Source organism: Chenopodium album, chromosome 1 (assembly GCF_948465745.1).
Source record: "Chenopodium album chromosome 1, dcCheAlbu1.1, whole genome shotgun sequence".
NCBI classification, from domain to species: Eukaryota; Viridiplantae; Streptophyta; class Magnoliopsida; order Caryophyllales; family Amaranthaceae; genus Chenopodium; species Chenopodium album.
Window position 1 is genome coordinate 9,138,243 of NC_137834.1, and position 13,409 is coordinate 9,151,651.

A 13,409-nucleotide genomic window follows, 5' to 3' on the forward strand; every position below is an offset into this window, starting at 1 on the left:
AGCAAATGAGGTAGAGATACGAATACTCACACTGTATCTGAGGGAGACATCGCATCTGTTACGTGAAAATCTCAAAATTTTGAATGAACTTCACAAGGAATATGATGAAGAACCTAAGAGAGAATTCACACCAGTAAAAATGACTTATGAGGCAAAATACTTTCCCTTACAAGTCACCGAAAGACCCAAGAAGAGCAATAAAGTTTATACTCCAATTGGGATCCCGTATGCACAAATGTTTAAAATGCTCTCCGAGAGTGGCAAGGTCAAACCACTCGAACCGAGACCATTTGAATCATTAAAAAGAACAGATAGATATTACTGTCAATACCATCCGTCAGGAGGACACACCATAGAAAACTGCTTCAAATTCAAGGATTCGGTGAAGAAAATGATTGATAGAAAGGAATTAGTCCAAGTTCAACAAGAAGAGGATATAAATGTTAATGGAGTATGGGACAATGATGAAGAAGATGTCTATCTAAAAGACATATTAGAACCTTCACCTTCCATATCATACACCACGGACGACATTTGGGCTGAAGAAGATTCATCAATAGACGTCCTCACAAGATCCGGGAGAATACAACCTCCTGTTTCAACACAACCCATGCCTACCGTACAACAAGTTCCCATACCTATCATCGAAGATAATGACATCGTTAAACAATTCAAGAAGACAAAAGTGGAGATGAATGTATGGAAGCTTCTGGCAACATCTCGAGAACATAGGTTGGATGTGATGAATGCCTTGGATAAAATCGGGATAGATTCTGACACCACTCCTGAGGGACTAGATAACTTCCTCACGAGTGATCTCCCTAGTCCAATTAATCTAATCACCTTCTCTGATAAAGATTTACCCCCGGAAGGTGACAAGCACTATAAAGCGTTAAACCTCACAGTAGTCTGCAAAAGAATGAATGTTCCCATGACTCTTGTAGACAATGGATCGGCTATTAATGTCTGTCCACTTAGGACTGCGAGGATGCTCGGCATAAAAGATGAGGATTTAACTCCGTCCACACAAGGAATAAGAGCCTACGATAACACTCAACGTCAAGCTCTTGGCAAAATAACTCTAAATGTGACGGCAGGAGCAATAGAACACGCTACTACTTTTCAAGTGGTAGACATCAAAGCCTCATTCAATCTGTTGTTAGGACGCCCTTGGCTCCATGATCTAAAGGCCGTCCCTTCATCTCTCCACCAACAAGTGAAAGCTATAGTTGGAGGAATCCCCATCACCATTGATGCTTCGCCAATGAGGATCAAGTCAATAGAGAATCCAATCATCAACGTGGAGCACGACGAAGATGATGAAGACCTATGGGGCTTTAACGAAGAAGTCTCCTTAATCCAAGAGGATGAAAGGACATATCTTTGCCACGACCCCCATTCCAACATGATTATCAACACTATGCTAAAGAAACAAGGACACTTCCCTGGGATGACCTTAGGAAAGAAGAAGGGGATAGCAAAATCGATAGAGTCACCTGGCCTCCCTAAACTAGATACTTTCGGACTTGGTTTCGAACCGACTCGGAAAGATCTCAAGCGAGCCTAGGACAAACTGAAAGCACGTAGGGACGCTCGCATTCAAAAGAAAGCAATTCCAATGGATCAGTACCCTCTTACGCTTAATGGACAGTTTATAAAAGAAGGAGAAGACTATCCATGCCATGAATTTCCCGAACCATTTGTTGTAAATGGCATACGACAACCAGGATTTGAGATTTTCTTGGATTGCTACTTCGCTGACGAAATCCCAACTCCCGTCCACAAGGAGAAAACACCTCCATGCTTTGACTTTAACATCATGGGATTATTGTTTGGGCGAGAAAATAATGAGCCAGTTTATGAGGAAGATAACTCCTCACTCATTCAAACGGTCCTACAAAGTGAAAACTTCGACCCCTCAAAGCTAATTACTCCAGCTGAAGGATCACTGCAAGGGTGACGCAAGACTATCAAGGTGACCACTCCGAGTGGGAGGAAGATATCAATCACGACAGGACAAGGGCTAATGTTTGAAGAATCGTCAGAGTCAGAGTCTGAGTCAGAGTCTTTCCCTTTAGAATCTTCTGGGTCTTTAGATATAACGCCTCTCCCTCCTTGTTCTTCTCCTAGGATAGTTAATGATCCAATCCCTGAGGACATATCGCTCTTTGATGTAATGATCTCAGAGTATAATAATATCGCTCATTCTTCTTACTTCTCGTGTTCTTCCCAAACCCAAGATGATGAACTTTGCTTAGCTAACGATGAAAAAGATAAAGAATTTATTAAAGCAATGGAAACACTTGAAAAGAAAACACCGGTAATTGAAGAGACTGAAACAGTTGACATCTCAAATAATTCAACTCATAAAAGTGAAGTTAAAATCGGACTAACATTGAATAAACAAGAAAGAACCGATTTAGTTAACTTGCTTAAAGAATTTATCGATGTATTTGCTTGGTCATATGAAGATATGCCAGGCATTAACAGAGAAATAGCTCAACACACTATACCATTAATACCAGGAATGAAACCTGTAAAACAAAAATTACGTCGAATGAAACCCAACGTAGCACTTAAAATAAAAGAAGAAGTTCAAAAACAAATAACTGCAGGTTTCATCAAGGTATCCAAATACCCCGAATGGGTCGCCAACGTCGTCCCAATTCCAAAGAAAGACGAATGGGTAAGGATGTGTGTCGACTATCGAGATCTAAATAAGGCAAGTCTAAAGGACGACTTCCCTTTGCCACACATCGATATTCTGGTAGACAACACAGCAAATCACGCACTTCTCTCATTCATGGACGGATACGCAGGGTACAATCAGATTCTCATGGCGGAAGAAGACATGGAGAAGACAACTTTTATCACACCATGGGGCACTTACTGTTACATGGTAATGCCATTTGGGTTGAAAAACGCAGGTGCTACTTACCAACGTGCAGCAACTGCCTTGCTCCATGACATGATGTACAAAGAAGTTGAAGTATATGTCGACGACATGATTGTGAAATCAAAGGACCGTCCAGGCCATCAAGTAGCCTTAAGGAAATTTTTCAAAAGGCTAAGAAAATACAATATGAGGTTGAATCCATCAAAATGTGCTTTTGGAGTCACCTCAGGCAAGCTCTTGGGGTACGTCATAAGCTCTAGAGGAATAGAGATAGATCCAACCAAGATTAAAGCAATCATGTCAATGCCACCGCCCAAGACCGAGAAACAGATTCGAGGATTCATTGGCCGGTTGCAATACATAAGCAGGTTCATATCAAAACTAACAACGATATGCGAACCAATCTTCAAAAAGCTCAAGAAGAACGTACCAGTAGTATGGGATGACGAGTGTCAAAAAGCCTTTGACCGGATCAAAGCCTATCTCGCAAATCCTCCCGTATTAGCGCCAGCACTTCCCGGAATACCTCTTAGGTTATATTTGACGGTTACCAAAGAGATAATGGGAGCCATGCTAGCACAAGAGGTAGAAAACAAAGAGAATACAATCTATTACTTAAGTAATAAGATGCTTGAATACGAAACACGCTATACACCACTCGAAAAATTGTGCCTCGCTTTGGTGTGGGCCACAACTAAGTTGAGACATTACATGTTGGTGCATACCGTTTTCGTGGTATCTCGATTAGATCCACTCAAATACTTGTTCGAAAAATCAACACTCAATGGACGTATTTCAAGATGGATAGTCAACTTAGCCCAGTTCGATGTGCGGTTTATGCCACAAAAAAGCTATTAAAGGATCCGTGGTGTCAGACTTTCTGGCAGATTTTCCAATAGAAGACTCGATGCCAATACAGGACAACGAATTTCCAGATAAAGATTTGATGGTCACCGAAGATGATACTTGGACCTTGTATTTCGACGGAGCCTCAAACCAAAAGGGATGTGGTGTCGGAGTGCTACTAGTATCACCTAAGGAAGAACACGTCCCAATCTCAATAAAGCTTGATTTCGACGTTACCAACAATGCGGCTGAATATGAAGCATGTGTGGTGGGCCTTGAAACAGCTCTGGCATTGGGAGTAAAGAAGTTAAGGATATTCGGAGATTCTTCTCTTATCATCAATCAAATATCTAAAAGGTTGAAAGTAAGGAGCGAAAGCCTAGCCCCTTACCAAACTTATCTGGAAACTCTTACCGATCAGTTAGAGAAGGTGGAATACACATATCTACCTAGAGAAGAAAATCAATTTGCTGATGCCTTGGCAAGATTAGCCTCAATGGTTAGGATTCCCACGGATATTGAGCAAATGCCTCTTACTATCGAAAAAAGGCACAAACCGGCGTATATATACAGGCTATAGAAGACGACGACCCAGTCCAAGACGAAGATGAAGAACAAGAAGAAGAACCATGGTACACAGACATTCTCAACTATGTTACCAATGGAGAATACCCTCCTCATGCTGACAAAAGAGCAAAACGAGCCTTGAGACTTTTAGCTTCTCAATATGTACTCATAGACAACGAGCTACATAAAAAGGTACCTAAAGGTCGAGCTCTCCTATGCGTAGGGAAGGTGGATGCACAAAGAATAATGAGAATGGTCCACGAAGGAATCTGTGGAACTCATATAAATGGAAAAATGTTAGTCCAGAAAATAATGCGAGAAGGGTATTATTGGACTACCATGAATAGCGACTGCCATCAATATGTAAAAAGATGCCTTAAGTGCCAAATTTATGCCAACTTACAACACGTTCCTCCATCTTTGCTCTACACCTACACATCACCATGGCCATTTTCTACGTGGGGAATTGACATAATTGGTAAGATCGCTCCTCCAGGGACAGGAGGCCATGAATTTATTCTAGTAGCAATTGATTACTTTACGAAGTGGGTTGAAGCACAATCATATGCTAAACTCACCGCAAAACATGTAGCACTCTTTATCGAGAGAAATATCATTTGTCGATATGGAGTCCCACATGAAATGATAAGTGACAATGGAACTCACTTTAAAGCCGAATGTGAAGAATTGCTACATAAACATGGTATCCAACATCATCATTCGTCCCCTTATAGACCTCAAGCAAACGGAGCAGTCGAGGCAGCTAATAAGAATTTAAAGACTATCATCGAGAAAATGACAGAAAATTATAAGGATTGGCCTGACAAGATCCACTTTGCATTGTGGGGTTATCGCACGTCAATAGGAAATACACCATTTTCTTTGGTATATGGAATGGATGCCGTACAACCTGTCGAACTAGAAATACCATCTCTACGTATTGCACTAGAAAGTAAACTCGATGAAGTCGAATGGACTAGGGCACGATATGAAGAATTGATCCTACTCGACGAAAAACGACTAGAAGCTCTACATCACACTCAGTGCTATCAAACTCGTATGGCTAGACATTTTAATAAGAAGGTCAAGACAAGAAATATCAAAGTAGGAGATTTGGTATTAAAAGCGCTAAGAAAAAATGTTTTAGACCCAAGGAATATTTTGAAGCAAGCCATATTGTCTCTTTACTCTGCAGGGGTAATAATATGTCATGCGAGACAAGCTTGGAAGACGGCAGAAAGGTTGCTTGTTAACACCAACCATCCTTTTTATTTTCCACCATGGGATGACCCACCTGATAGCGAAATCACGTGATTCAAAGACTTTCTTCCACCCATGGCGCCCAATTTTAGGGATGCGCTTCTTTCTCCTCACAAAGCAAGTGGGCGTATAATTTTCAATATCATCTGGAGGGCTAATTAATCCTAGCCTCTCCATTAGCCACATCTGTAAAAAAATTCCAATGCAAATAAATTAATATTGCAATACAAAAATATATTTTTGATTTCTGTAATTAAAAATATTATTTTTCTACCTGTAATAAAATTGGAGAACCGCGAAGAGGTGCCTTTGGGTCCCTTTTCAACTCATCTAGACTAATCATAGTCTCTCCAACTATCAATGGCATTGGACTCCTCCCTGATCCAATTTGTTCTAGCACAGTGGTTATAATTGATTGACCCTCGTTAATTTTACCACTACTAAGACAGTATTGATTAAGCATGAAGAATAAGAACGCCCTTCTTCTATATATGTGAAAAGATTCAGAAAGCGGTTTATCAAAATAATAGCGTGCGAATTCTTTTAAGTTCACCACGTTGCCATTCACTATCTTTGATAAATCCCTTTCCTTCAAGTTAAAGAAGCGCTCAAAATCCTTATAGTAATATGCATCTACTCTAGGGATTACTACCAGGTCTATTGCAGGGAAGCCTAAAATAGCACCAAATTCCTCTGGCAAAGGGCTAATTTCATCATACCCTATTCTAAAACAATGTGTGTCAATGTTCCAATACTCTAAAGCGGTATGTATGAAGTCTATGTCTAGATCTACCCCTTTAATGCCATAAATTCCCCCCAAGTGAAATAAATCCAATTCTTTTCTTTCTCTAGCATTGAGAGATCGACACCATTCATGAGAATATTGGGTGAAGGTTTTAGCGGCTAAAGACATGATTATTATTTTTTCTAAAGAGAAGAATAATTTTTTCGCTGGAATTTTGTGAATAATCGGCTGAGCAGGGGGCTATTTATGCACGAATTGCGAGGAATTTCAATCTGACTGGAATACGGAGTCAGCGTCAATTGGCGTCACACACCCGAAATTGGCGTCACCCATCAGTTATTGGCGCTACACGCTATGTGTAGCGCCTGGCGCCACAAGCTGGCGCCAGCTGGCGCCAAGTCAGCAGGACGGCCGCGCGTGCTAAATTTGCGTTTTGATATTAAATTGGAGTCGGTTTAATGATTTTATGGCCCCGTTTTTATTTTTCTAAATATTTTCCTATCTTTTTATTATTATTAATTAATTAAATATAGCAATTATTTTTAGTTAATTTCTATTTTCTTTTGAGTTTATATTAATTCTCAAAAATCAACTTTTTTTCTCCGTTTTATTTTTCCTTTTTATTTTTCTTTTTGGGGGAGAGAGTCGGATAATACCCTCAATCAATAATAAAAATGACGGAATTTCTGCGCAAAATTGTCATCACATTTGCACACACTAACATACACTAACATAATAATAGATAAATTCACAATAGCATAAAGTACAAAGTGTCTAAATAACAAGTCAAAGGCAAAGTTCTATAAAAAGTCAAAATAAAATGCATATACAGAAGCAAACTACGGCACCGGAGGACGTAGGCCCATCATACCATAAAACTGCGCCGTCCGAGGAGTCACCTCTCCACCAGCTCCGGCCTCAGCACCAGCTCCAGTCTCCGTAGGAGGAGGGAAACTCAAAACAGGACCGCTCCAGCCAAGGTCAACCTGAGGCTGAGACCGCGGAGGCTGCTGCGATGACGAGCCAACCTCGTACATCCCACTACCTCTGAAAGCCGAGGTAGCCTCTCCTACCGGTGCAGCAGGAGCACCCTCAGAAGAAGACCCTGAGCCCTCAGCAACGTCGGCTCGAGCAGCCTCGGAACGGCCACCTCTACCTCCTGACGAAGTGCGACGACGTCTCAAGCTAGACCTCGCCGGCTCTCTCCGCCCCTCAGGCCTCGTACGGGTGTGAGAAGCAATCGGCTGACCCTGCAAAAAGAATTAAATCAGAAACAAGGTGAAAACTGAAGCATAGTGCAGAAACAATAAGTAAAGAAAAGTTACCTCTCGGACAGCGTCGTCTCGACGACAGGTAGCCGCGTTCCTCATCCGGACGAGTTGGCTCCGGAAGGCATCAATGCATCGTGCCACAGGTGAAACCACTTTGCGTGAGAACGTTCAAGGAAAGTTAAGTCAGTAAAAATGCATGATAACTGAATGCAAAATTCTGAATTAGAACTAGACTTACCCTGGTCTGGTGACGAGGAATCGACCGCTCCACGAAGCGCTCGCCCTCAGGAGCCGGAGAAATCATCTCCTCGATCGGCCTATACATCCCCTGGTAGTGGATGGACATACGTGGTGGCACAAACTCAGTGGGACCATCCTGATGAAACAGAAAGAAATCAGCAAAGCATTACTTGGGGGCTACTCAGCGAAAAACAAAAAGTTAAGGATTTTACCCTCACATCCTCGGCCGGCACGGGGGCTGGAGCTAACAAAGGAAGTAGCTCCCCAGCATAACTCCGCCCAAGGATCACATGGGACCGCCAAAGAGAACCAGGCTCCTCAGCCATGCTCGACAACTCTCTCTCGTCGAACATGTGACGAGGTGGAGGAGCAGGAACAACAAAAATATCGGAAGAGTGCTGTCTAGCAACTCTCTCTCCTAAGTACACAACCGCTCCGTAGGTCCCCAAAAAGTAGCGACGCTCAGCAGAGTACTGTGCGGCTAATCCAGGGACTGTCCAACCACCCCATGGTCGGTATACTACCTCAGGTCCCTACAAAAACACCAATCACATAAAAACATGTCTAAAACATCGCAGAAGAGCAAGATAAACACTAAAAGTCGTACCGAGATGATCCGACTCCGGACACGTGCAGTAGACAGGTTCACATGGTGGCCGCCCCAAGAGGCGCTCACCGGATATCCCCTCGGCGATGGTCTCGCCGGCGCAATGGAAGGAAAGTACTCATAGAACCAGATCTACAAAAAAGCTAAAGTATGAGTAAATGCTGCCTAACATATAGGGCTAGACTTTATAGGGAATAATGTTTACCTCTACGACTTTCCAGAAAGCAAACAGAGCAACATTCGTCCTAAAGGACCGGTGGCGACACGAGTCCCTTAGCGCGCGAACGAAGTCAGTATAGGCCAAGCTGGCCCAGTCATAAGTCCCGCTCCGCCGGAGATCGCGAACAGCAGGGAGGTAATAAAGCAACGCCCTACTACCCCTGTCAGGGGAGAATGTCCCTGACAACAACATCAGCACAAAGATGCGCACCCGCTGCTCTCGGGTGGTCGCATCGTCATCAAGAGCCGCTGCCAGCGTCGAGCGGCGAATCCCTCTAGCACTGAACTGAGTCGTCTCGACCTCAGCTCGGGCCCGAACAGCAATCGGCCCCAATAGCTCCTCGACCTCTGGAGAAAATACATCGATACTGCCGTCGAATGGCAGCGGCACAGAAGAGAACTCCAGTCCTGTGATGAGACTGAAGTCTGTAGGAGTGACCATCATCTCACCCCAAGGAAAATGAAAGGTGTTGGTGGTGTCCCAAAAGAATTCCACCAGAGCGCGTACTACGTGGTGACCCCCGCTGGAGGCAACCATAGCCTCGGAGGTCTCGAACAGGGCAACCAGTCCGCAAGACTCCCATAGGAGTCTCGTCTCTCGATCTCTGGCGATATGCATCCTATACAAATCACCTAGACCATCACAGCCAGAGCCGTGATGCCGTGTCCTCCTAGGCTCGGTTCCCCGTCTCACCCTCTCAGAAATGTGGTGGACAGGGGCAAAGAACAAGGTCTGCTCATCCCACTCTGGGAGTGGACCAAGCGAAGTGGACGGTTTAGTGTCGTGCCTCTTTGTCTAGCCATGCTACATTGTGCAGAATCATCATAAATTGAGGTTCTATAGTATCTCAAGGTTCGCCTAGCCGCATGATACTATGTTCGCAAAAAAAAAACAGAGTACGTAGTACTAAAACAGAGCACGAAATAAAACGGAAAACCGTTTTTAAAGAAGAATCTGTGCTGGCGCCAGTCCCTAGGCATTGGCATCACATTCTGTGTTTGGCGTAAGACGCCAATTTCAGCGCATGGCGCTAATACCATAAAGCTGGCGCTGATTGATTTTCAGCGACGCCAAAGCAGCCAGCCACCTGTTGGGGTTGTGCTAGCCTTCTGCAATATATTTTGGGTTCCTTGGTACGCCAGTTAGCCCCTCTAAGCAATTTGACATGATTAGGTAATCGGCTTGATTACATAGAGTGATCGACATGATGAAAAGATCGTCTCACTTAGCTTAAAGCGCCTAAGCATTGGCTCATTAGCAAATAGCACCGACATATAGGTTCAAGAGAAAAAAGCACCGACATACAGGTTCAAGAGCATAAAGCACCGACATACAGGTTCAGAGCAAAGAGCGCCGACGTACAGGCATAGCAAAAGCAAGGTTCAGGCGAACTTTTAAAGATCGACAGGCGTAGATCTTCGATATTTTCCTTTGGGAGATTATCGCATCAAATGAAGATGACTTCAAGAGAAGATATGTTCGGCATCATTCCCTAGCTTGCGGAAGGTTGTCACAAACAACTGAAGGTAATTTCAGGGCGAAATTGTCTTCGATCATAGTTCCTGAGGCATGGAAGATGATCATAATGCGGATGAGAATTATTTCAAGAGAAATGATTTTCGATGATATTCCCTTGGACGTGGAATATTATCATTGCGGAGAGGATGGTTTCAGGCGAAGCAATCTTCTAATTGGAAGCAGTTACAAGGCGTAGCGGTTTTCAAGCGGGATGGCATTCTCTAGCTTGTAGGAGGTCGTCAAAACAGTAAAGCAGCAACAAATCGGTTACTTTCAGAGACGTGTGCTCGACGGTGCAAGATACACGTTTCTTAACTCTTTTATCTGTTTAACTAACGCTAGTTTGCAGGTATCGGCGTTATAAGAGTGATTTAGGATCGCAGAACGTTCTGAATCATTCTCCGTCCCTATCGATACTTTGGCTTTCGTTTTCGAAACTTGCGTTTCTCCAAACTCAGTCAAAGTGGGGGCTTCTGTAGACACCCATTTGTGTCTCCCCAAAACCAAACCCAGTGATGAGTACCTTTCACGTCGAATCATTATCGAATGAAACGAAAGTGTGGAAAGGTCTAGTGTCGCGGAAAGTTTTATTTCTTTTCTTTTCTCTTCTCCCTGTTTTTGAAAACTTTATTTTAAGAAAACAGCCAATCAAGTTTGGTTGGTCCATAATATGGGTCCAATAGTGGTGTAGTTGGATGAGGTTTGCAAAGACCTTTCCAATGATATATTATAAGCCCAATTCCGATGAATATTGAGGAAGTTATGGCCAATTTACTAAACTGGGCCCGGTTTGAGTTTTAAGTACGGCCCAATGATCTAGGGGAGGGCCTAATATGATTTATCATTCCTAATGTAATTAGGAATGGTTTTGGTCTTCTAGAACATTCTAGAAGGTTTTATCATTCTTAATTCAGTTAGGATTCTTCAGAGTTTTAATTAGATCAAATAGCATTTTCGACCGAAATTATATTATTTTATCTTCCAGTATGGGAAATCTATCAGATTTTCGAAAACGCGTTGAAAGTCGGTTTGGCGTCCAACCCCTGGCCTTGGCGCCTGGAATCAGGATTGGCGCCTGGCGCTAGCCACTGGTCCTGGCGCTAATGAGCCAGGGCTGGCGCCAAGGTGTTTTTGTGGTCTTCAGACTCTGTTTTGATAAATTATCTTTTTTGGATGATTTTCTCTATAAATATCGTATCAAAAACTCCGATTTCATTCACCAAGAATCATCAATTCTTTTCTCCATTCATCAACAAGCATTAAATCATTCATCTCATTCATAACTTTCTCTTCTCTTTTCTTTCTACTTTGCTTTTTAATACAAAATTCCGCATTCACAAGATCTAAAAACACTTAGCCATATTCGAAGTTGCCTTCGCCCTAGACATGAAAGGTTTAATTTCTGAGGGTTTGGTCCCAAGTCTCTCTTTCAATTATTTAATTTAATTGTTTTGTTTATTATTTTCCTTGAAGTTACTAACGTGTGTATTTTGTTATTAGAAAGAGGTACGAGGCATCCACGTAAGTACTTTATTGGTTTTAATTGATATTATGATGTAGAAATCATGCTTAGGTTGTTATTATGATTCCTAATGTTATGTTAGGGCGTTTTGATCTTCCTAGTATCATGTCTAGGGTAACTCTAATATCAAGTATGATTAAAAGTATGATGTCTTTTATTTTCTTCCTAATATTTATGATTGTTAGTATCATGTTAGGGCTAAAGATTTGATTTTTATTGCTTAGTGACATGCTAGGGTTTGTTATTAATCTTGTTAGTATCATGCCTAGGATCTTGCTATGCTTTAACATTATTATGATTATTATGATTGATATTATTATAATTATTATTCATGATATTGATTATTTATTATGTTGCTTGATATTTCTTTATTGCTTGATCACACCTTTATTTCATGTTTAAAGGGAATTGGTATATGCAATCACGCTTAATAAGATAATTAATAATCTTGTTAGGTTAATTGTGATTATAAATTCAAGTGATCGCCAATAATAGTTTATTTGTGCATTAATATTCAACCAACATAGATTAAACAGGTTTAGGGTTAATCCTATTGATTGCATGTTAATTAGAAAGCGCACATGAATACGAGCAGAATAAAGTAGAGGCCTATTATTAGGGCAGGTTCAATCTCTTTTAGGTTGGATTTGTACCATCATCCCCGAACCCTTATTTGGTTCATGACCTTATGAAGTTGACGATCTCTTGGATCGTTAAGGGGTGTAACCTTCACCTCGTGAACGGTTTACAAGTTCCTTAAAAACTTGTTGGCGACTCTTTTGCTCTATCTTCTTCCCTTTTGGACGCCACCGTACTTTAGTGTATGATCACAGTGGGGTTCAAGCCAGTGGGATTTTAAAGGCTTGAAATTATTCCCTACAGTAAGATTATCATATTTTGTAATTTTTTTTATGTAAAAAAATAACAAACATTAATGTTATTCTTTTGTTTTTTTTTTCTTTTTTGTGGGTGAACAGTTTGATGCATTGAAGGCACTTAGAATGCAGTACGCATATGAGATTCTTGTGGATCAAGTGAATAAGCGCCATGCATATTTTAGCATGAAGGCCAAGAAATATTTCAAGGCAATTAGGAATGATTAGAGACACTTGTGTTAGTTTTAGAACATAAAGAATTTTATTTTTATATGTTCTTTTTTTTGCTCATGGTTGTTGCTGAAAATTTGGTGGTTGTTGAACAATTAGCACTGTTTATTTTTTGTATAGTTGGGGCTAATAAACTTTGGAAGCATATTGATTTGGAAGAAAGAATAGAATGAACATGTACAATGTTCTTTATACAACATGTGTTCTTCTAATTTTATGCAATGTTCTTTTGATTACAAACAATGTTCTTTTGATAACATATAATGTTCTTTTAAAAACATCTGATGTTCTTTTTGTTGAGTGAAATTTTATTTCTAGTTATTTTGCATCATATGTCTTATAAACTAACACAAAATATGTCTTTTTATAGGCCACAGTAACCACCATTAATATGCAAAATATGTCTTGTTAAAAAAAATAAATAAACTGAAATAGAGTGTTCTAATTTATAAGATCTTGTTAAAAAAATTAAAAAATATATATAAGGACAAATATGAAATAAAAAAAATTGTTAACGTAGACTAAATAGTACATATCATTTATAATTCTCTAATAGGTGAGCATATAATATTCACTCCAAAATAGTCATCAGGCTCAAAAAACTCCAAAGA

At 41.0% G+C, this 13,409-nt stretch overlaps 1 long non-coding RNA gene across 2 annotated transcripts in view; it reads left to right on the plus strand.

The window, feature by feature from the left end:
- LOC145557864 (uncharacterized) overlaps nucleotides 1-12,995 on the plus strand; it is a 36,516-nt gene extending 23,521 nt beyond the window's left edge. Inside the window, exons 3-4 of one of the 2 annotated variants that reach the window (XR_014092335.1) lie at nucleotides 11,671-11,691; nucleotides 12,670-12,995. This is a non-coding gene — a long non-coding RNA (uncharacterized LOC145557864). The remainder of the gene's footprint in view (nucleotides 1-11,670; nucleotides 11,692-12,669) is intronic. The other variant, XR_014092336.1, reaches the window with a different exon arrangement.
- Nucleotides 12,996-13,409: the final 414 nt, after the last annotated feature.